This window comes from Camelus bactrianus, chromosome X (assembly GCF_048773025.1).
Source record: "Camelus bactrianus isolate YW-2024 breed Bactrian camel chromosome X, ASM4877302v1, whole genome shotgun sequence".
NCBI classification, from domain to species: domain Eukaryota; kingdom Metazoa; phylum Chordata; class Mammalia; order Artiodactyla; family Camelidae; genus Camelus; species Camelus bactrianus.
In genome coordinates this window covers 19,747,220-19,755,759 of record NC_133575.1, presented here as the reverse complement: position 1 = coordinate 19,755,759, position 8,540 = coordinate 19,747,220, and positions in this window count along the sequence as shown.

The window sequence follows — 8,540 nt, the reverse complement described above, 5'->3', positions numbered from 1 at the left end:
AAAAGAAGACAGTCAAATAAAAGCACTTACTGTGTGCTTCAATTTATATGACGTTCTAGAATAGGCAAACCTAATATATGGTGACAGACGTGAGAACAGTGGTTGTCTGGGGAGAGAGTGGGGATAGACTGGGAGTCACTAGAAGAATTTTTGAGATGATGAAGATGCTCTGTGTCTTGATAGGAGTGTGTGTTACATTGATGTATATACATTTACCAAAATTCATTGACCTGTACATCTAACAAGTGCACATTTCTTCATATTTAAATTACTCTAAGTGAAGTGCTTACAAGTTTCATGGAACTCTGTTTGATATTTTATATATTTTGTCATCTAATTTCAAGTCTTACAGAGAAAGGAACTATTATTTCATTTAGAAAATGAGAAAACAGAAGTTGTCACATCAGAGACAGAATTGGAATCTGGGATTAGTTCCCTGCTGAACATCTATTTTATTTTTGTCTTCTGTTAGACACCAGTTAATTGCAATTATATTGAAGAAAGTCTTATACTATGTGAAGCTGATTTCAGAAAACAGAATATTTTTGTATCACTGTGTACAAGAATAATCAAGTAAGTTTTAATTCAAAGTTAAAATGGTGAGCACTATTAGTATAAGTGAATGAAACAATTGTTAAATTGTTATTCAGTAGGAAGAATTTTATTTACAAAAAAACCTTGGTGATTATGTTTAGTTTGTGACTCAGTACCTGGGTAAACATGTTAAAAAAGAACTGATTAGAAACAGACCCAAATCAAAGAAGATAATGTCCACTGTACTTGTATGAAGAACAGAATGCCCAATAAAATGATGAATAATAGAAATAAACATAGTGGTGAAAATTTAAAAATATTAATATTCAGAAATTCTTAGAAATATGTTGAAAGAACCCAGAGAAATAGAAATTGGAGCCTGACTACATAGAATGTGGCTTCAGTTACACTGTGAAGTTTAGCTTTCTGCATTATGACCCAAAGATTTGTTTCACCTAGTGTTAAATATACAAAACAGGCAAGGAATTTTGTTATCACTTTGGAATCCTGGGTTCAACAATACTTCTTTAGAAGTGATAGTATGCTCAGGTGATAGATGCATTTCCTACACTAGAATGTACAATGAAAGGTTTTCCAAGTATATTTGAATGTAAAACCATTTTATAGATTATCTTAATGTGGAGGCATTAGTGGAATATACTTTAGAAATTTAGAGGACTTGGCCGCTCTTCCTGTAATCACTCACAGTAACTAAGATAACTAAAAAGGAGGAAAGATTGTCCTAAATGAAGAAGCATTTTTACATTTATCAAAAGAATATCTAATGAATATTTGAACCCTAGTATAAAAGACGTGTAGCAATTCATCCTCAACTGCTCTCTTTGAAGAGTGGTTTCCCACAAAAGGTAACCTTTTGTGTTTACTTTTATTTAGTACTGATTTTATACTTTCTAATAAGTAACATTAAGTTTAATTTATGAAATTTATGACAAATAATTCAGTACAAACTCAAAATCAATAAAAGTCAAAAGATAAAAGTAGAACAGCAACCACCTGCTATGAATGAGCTCAAAGCTCATATTTCAATAAATTATGTTCTAAGATAATGAAAGTACATTAGATATGATCACAGATAATAGTAAAAATTTTTTTTTGAAAAATGAGACAATGAAAGTTATGCATGAGAGGGAAGAAGATACATATTCTGATTTTCAGAACAGGAAGAACAGGTAGTGGGAAGCATAAAGGGGGAGACTCATTGTGAAATCTCAACATAATTGGTGCATAGATTATTAATTAGTTTATAGCAAACAACTAGGCTAGAAAAAAATGATAGTAAACAGCCAAATGGATTACGGAAAACCTTCTTTTTGGGTAAATTTACTAGATTGATAACTATAGGAATATTGTAGGGGTCATATTTTCATTTCAAGAAGACTTGTATGTTCAAAATCTCTAATGAGATCCTGTGGATAAGATTTCAAATAAGGGTAGCTACTTGAATTGCTTGTCACATGAACAGTCACAATATAGATTAGTGGCTCATTGTCTGTTGGTGCATTGTGCTGTAGGACATGCTCCAGGCTTGTCTCCCTCAGACAGTCTGTTTGCAAAGGCAGAGAAACATGTTGATGGGACTCAGGACAAGCTACCCCCAAATATGGCACCTTGCCATACTGAATATGTTAAGCTGAAGGAGTTTGAGAAAACAGCAACAGCAGGAAGGTCGGTCTGACCTTCCCACTCCCTTCTCTCTTGAAACAGGTCATAAAACCCTGACGTGAGAGGTGCCTTCCCCTGTACCTAGACAAAAGCAGTATCCTTTCTCTCCAAAGACCAAGCGACTCTGAGAAGAATCCAAACAAACACACCATGCTGTTCATCCCCAGCTGACCACATTCACCCCATACTCATAGACCTCTCATTTTTCTACAAGACTCTCCACTCTTCATCAAACTCAGCATAAAAATACTCAGGTTGAACCGTTTCTTTTGGTCTTCATTTCCTCATAAAGGCTCCCGTGTGATGTAAAACTTTTGTTAAGTAAATTTGTATGCTTTTCTCCTGTTCATCTGTCTCTGTCAGTTTGATTTTCAGACCCAGCCAGGGTCCCTAAAAGGCCTGAGGAAAACTTTTTCCTCCTCTGCAATGTGAAACAACATTTAGGGAGAATAAAAGCTGAAAGTAATAATGATATAATTGGCAGCAGAAGCAACATTCAAAACATACCAAACATACCGGAATTATATATCAGAGCCCCCAAATGAAATTTAACTGAGATGACTGTATTGTCCTGTAATTTGGTTTTCAAGTAGTAATTAATCAACATACAAGATACCAAAAACATGGATTGACAATAGTTAAATATTCAAGGAATTTAAAGTTTCAATTCTAAAGAAGTTCAGTGTAACACAGTTAAAAAAAACATCAAACCAGAAAATAGAAGAGAAAATACACCAAAACCTAACTCAGCATATCACAGCATAAGGCTACGCTAGTCAAACTGTAGGCTCAGGAAAAAGTGAGCTGGTGTCTCACTATTTTATATTGGTCAGACTGGATTGTGAGTTTTGTGTTCATTTCTGGTACCATATTTTAAAAGGGTCTTTGAAAAGCTGTACTGGTAGAGAAGAGAGAGTGAAACAGTGAAAATATATGAGGATCATTTTAAAAATTCAAGATAATGGATATGTAATGAACATAAGTACAAGTTATAAAGTGCCATGAAGGGAGGGCAGAAAGAATGCCGATGATGGAAGGACTCTTCTTGTTATAACTGAAGACAAGTTGCCCTAGATACATTGTCAAAATCACAGGGAGTCTGTTTCATACCCAATGTATGCCTTTCAGAGTACTGATTTCCACTATAGCATGCTTTGTTTTCAAATAGCTTACGGATTGTCCCATGGAAGCAAAATTGGACAAATATAACTGGTAGATAAGAGACTGGGCAAAGATACGGAAGTTTCCCATAAATAGTACCCAAATGCCTTGGTCCAGCAATTCAGCAGCTAACATTTTATCTTATGGATGTATTTTCACGAGTTGGCAATGAAAGCAGATGGTCACTTGAAAATGGTCCAACAAAATCATCATCATCATGAAAATAAACAAAGAAAACCCTCCAACTGTTGAGTTACATCAATAGTATACATCTACATGAATGGATTACTATTCGGTAGCTAGGAAGCCTCAGTTAAAGAATGTGGAGCCCTTTGCAGAGAGAAAAGGAGACGCAAAAGGGACATAATACATTTGTCTGGAGAAAGTGCCTAAGGGGTGGGGCAGGGGCTAAATAAAGTTGTTGAAAGCATAATTAAAATATGTGAGTCATGTGGAAGCAAAATAAGGCTTATTCCCTTTGGTTCCAAAGGGTCAAAGGGAATGAAGAAATGGAACATGCAGAGAAATAAATTTTGGGTGAACGGCAAAAAAATTTTCTAATCCTTAAAACTGGCCCCAAATGCTTTGCTTGCCTAAGAAAGGAATGTTCTCTCTCTGGATGTGTTTAAGCATAGACTGAATGTGCCTATTATGGAACAAATATTGTGGAGATGCTTTAAGAACTTAGCTGTGTGGTTAGGCTAGGAAACTTATTCTTATAGTATATTATTCTGAAGCCTTGCCTTGGTAACTTGACACCATTACGAATGAGTTATGCCATCTTGGACAAGTCACATAATTTTTGGAACTCAAAATTTTCATCTCTAAAATGGAGGTTTAAAAATAAGGGAGGGAAGGAATTAATGAGAGATTCTTTTTGTCCTTTTCAGCAGTAAGGTTTATTTTTTTAAATGTTAATGTTCAGTGTTAAATTAATGGTAGCTTCAACTGATTACATTTCCTTAATGCCTGTTATCTCAGTACACATGGAGCTCAACTATCTGTGTCGAAAGAGACAATGATTCAACTTAATATGTTCACCCTGAAAGCAATATGATAGGAAAACATTCAGTTGCCAGCACAGCTGCACAAACAGCTTTAGGACCCTGAGAGAAGGGTGTTGTTGTCTGTGAAACAACAGGGGAGAAAAGATGCTTTAGGACAAGCAGCAGAGCCAGAAGTAAAGATGGCAAAATTGGCATCTCTCACCCTCTCAGCATCATTTTTCTACAAGTCCAGGAGACCTGGCTCTGCTGGTATTTCACAGTGGTACTCCCCTGTTCCTGGCTTTCTGTTGATGTGTTCCTCTTGCCTCCTTTAGTTTACCAGTACAGGTACATTGTAGGAGAAAATGACTTTGTAATGCCAGTGACACTACTTGCTAATTGCTGTGAGTGGAAGCAGAACGGAAGTCCTCTTGGTGGTAGTGGTAGAGCACTGATCACAGACTTGGAAATGAGCCATGTTAAAGGAGGAGTTACCGAAGTAGGCAGTAGGATCTTGGGCCTTTAATCATCCTATGCCCTTGGTTGACTTGTGGCTCAGAGTGTATAATTTTCTGTGGTTCAGATCTGATGTATTGTGGTTGTGGAGAAAAGAACAGGGGGGAAAATCAGTAGGAAAGCAAGAAGTACAAAAAGGCAATGCCTCCATGATGTGGTCGTTCCCTTAAAAGTAATTTCCTTGTTGTTTTATGGGCTATAAAATCTTTGAATACTTCATTCTCTCACAGATTGCTCTTTAGATTTAAGTGTGAGCTCATAACAATGAAATATTTAACAACAAAATGTCTTTTAATGGATCAGCTCACTGGTGGGTCTGCAACACTGCATACTTAATTAAGAGACTGGTAACAGAGAGGGAAGACGCTATGAGCAGAGGGCAAAGTGTTTAGGAAACTCCTGTGGTTCTCATCCAAAGTCAGAGGATTACTTTTGGGACTTCTCTAGGTTTGGAATACTGAATGTGAGTGGATGAGAAAGAAGAATTGCTCTATTGCATAAGCTCGGGACGGTGAGTGGGGGGGTTAAGGGGTTTTTATGGCATTTGTTGATTTTAATTTTTTTAATGTTTCATGAGAACAAACTCCAATATCACAAAACACAGATACAAAATAACCTCTAATATGAAGACTTCGACCTTGACATCTTTTTTTTAACAGTGATTAACACCCTATTTAGCATAGATGTGTAGAAAAATAAATCCAGGAACTAAATAAAAATAATCAGTTAATTCTTACAGACTGTATGAGTATATAAGCCCTTGGATATGTTAACCATTTGAATAACTGGTTTCATTTTTCAGTATTTTGGGAATCTGAATGTTTTTCTCAAATGATTTTGCCCAAGCAGTATGAATAATTGCCTTTCTAGTTCATTTCTCTTTGTATTTTTTTTTCTTGGCTATTAACAATATTGAAAACACTGATAACTCTTATTTATTTGGGACAAATCTTAAATAAACTGGTAATTAAATGGTGGTAATCATCATCATCATCATCATCATCATCATCATCATCATCTTCTACAGAAACATAACTGAAGTGCATATTATCTTCTTTGATAAGCAGAGGCCAAATCTTACTCAGTGAATGTCCGAAGCCCCCAGTATGGCATTTCTGCTACAGGGTGGTTTCTCAAGAAGTACCTGATAAATGAAGTTGATGATGGTTCTTCTTTATTTACCAAGCTCTTTTACATTCATTATTTAAATTCATAATCAATACAGCCCTGAAAATGCAAGATGGTGAGATTTAAAAGGATTTGTGTATCTCCTAACACCATCATCAAACTATTCATTTGAATTTATTTCCCTTACACCCTCTTGTCAACTGCTCATCCAGTTTATCCCCAAACACTCACCGTAGAGGGGAACTTTCAATTTCCTGAGACAGGCAATTCTTTTAGACAGGTTTCATTTATTACCTTAGTAGCCGTGAGATTTGGTCAAATAATTTAATCTCTCTGAAGTTCTGTTTATTCCACTAGGGAAAAAATATGGAGTTAAAGCCCAACTCATGCAATTTTTGAATCAGTTACATACAGTTCTTTGTGAAAGGAAAGTTCTTTAAAAATAAGTTTCATCATCAACATCATCAAGTTTGGACAGCTTTGATGGCTTTCTCATTCTAGCTTTTCTACTGCTGGCTCTTTAAGGCACAATGTCACCTCTGCTGTGAACCTTTCCTTCAACTTCCCAAGCATCTTTACATCTTTGTTTCATATAGTATTTTGTTACTGCTTCTACAACAGTCTGTGTTACATTGCACTGAAATATATTAATTCCTTTTTATGCCTCCCAGAATAGACCCTGAAATCCTAAATATTGCTGGAGTCCAGGGTAGGACACCCCGAAACATGCCTTAAGGGCATATTGATTATTTTGAGTTAAAGTTATTTCAGAAACGGCCAGTGCCAAGGCAAGAGGAACACTCTGACCCTCCTCTCTGTCTCCCTGAAAGCAGGAAATATATCTCTCAGTGAAAGGGAGGTAGAAGGACACCCTTATCACTAGAAATAGGGAATCTGGTGCCAAGAAGCCTGTATAAACAAACCTTTTGACTTCTTTAATTTACCACCCTAACTGCAAACTCTTCAGATTCTTCACTAATTAAGCACCCACAGCCTAAGTTTCTTTGTCCTGTCAATTCCTCACAAATTTATTGTTTCTCTGTCTAAAAAGTATAAAAGCTGACTGCTTTGGCTACTTCTTAGGTCGCATTTCTATGAGACCTTCGTGTGCACAAATTAAAATTTGTTTTTCTTCTGTCAATCTGTCTTGTGTCAATTTTATTATTAGTCCAGCCAGAAGACAGAGGAGGAAATTTCTCCCTACCCAACAATAATCAAAACTGTGTCTTATTTATATTTGTACCTTCAGTATTTAAAGTAGTGCCTATCACTCAACATGTATTTAATGGATGAATGAATGGTTTAATGAATAAGTGGTGTGAAGATCTTTCTCCTCATAGCTTGTACCCACTAACCTCAGTGTAATCTGTAATTTTAGACAGTTTTCAACTTGAAGATTCTTAAAGTGTTTATAGGGGTTTTTTTCAACAATACTATATCAGAATTCCATTGACTACTTTTTGGTTTAAGTTTATGATAAAATTGATGGGTCATCCCAAAATAATCTCTCAGTAAATCTGCTGTGTAAGTATCATAGTGTTAACAGATATTGTTATTTGAGTTTATCCAGTCATCAACCAACAAATATTTCCCTATATACTAAAAGCACTAGATGGAAGCCATAATGAAGGAATGAATTCTCTGCTCTTTGAGAATTTAATAGGAAATTAAAGGAGAGCAGAATTTGCCACTCCAAAGTATGCCTCTTTGGCGTAAGGATTATTTTAGGCTGATTATTTTTAAGAATCTGCAGCCACAGAAGAACTCTGAAAACCCAGTAAAAGTTACCCTTTTGTAAGAGACATTTACATTTATAAGGGAAATCTCCATTTGCAAGCATGTCTCCCTCTCTGTACCAGGAAGAGAGGATGACTCAATCTCAAACTTTTATCAATGGAGAGGCACCAATTTAGATATGCAAAATAACTTTACTCTTGCTTCCTGTGTTTTACCTGAAAACGTACCATAAACTGGCTCCCCCTTCCTAACGTCATCTTTTGTTGTTAGCTGGAGATGGTATTTAACATGAGAACTTGGATCATTTCTGGGAGTTACTCAGTTTTCCTGGGTCTCTTCCATGTATATAGGAGATATACATGTATACAGGAGATAGAAGAGTGAGAAGGCAGTGGAAAAGGAAGTAAGTAAGAGGAAATAATGGCGTGTGTAACAGAATTGCATCTCCATCTCTTGTGGGACTCATTTCACCCTAGTGCCTCATACTTTTACTGTTGGGGAAACTCAAATATTCTTCTTGGTCTAAAGACTCATAACCCTTTTCTCTTTGAAATGCATCTGTCCTATACCTATTAAGCTTGAGCTCACAGTAGGAAGCTGTGCATACTGAAGCCAAAATGCAGGGTGAAAATAATAAGTGAAACTGGAGCTCTGAGATTTGCCATTTTAAACAATGTGATACAGCCTTTGCAACTCCTGTAGTAATGACAACAACAATTCTGTAATGGAATGTCCACATAGGTCCTGTAGATAGCCAAACTCTAGGTTAGATGCCCACTTCTCTTCTTGCCATCC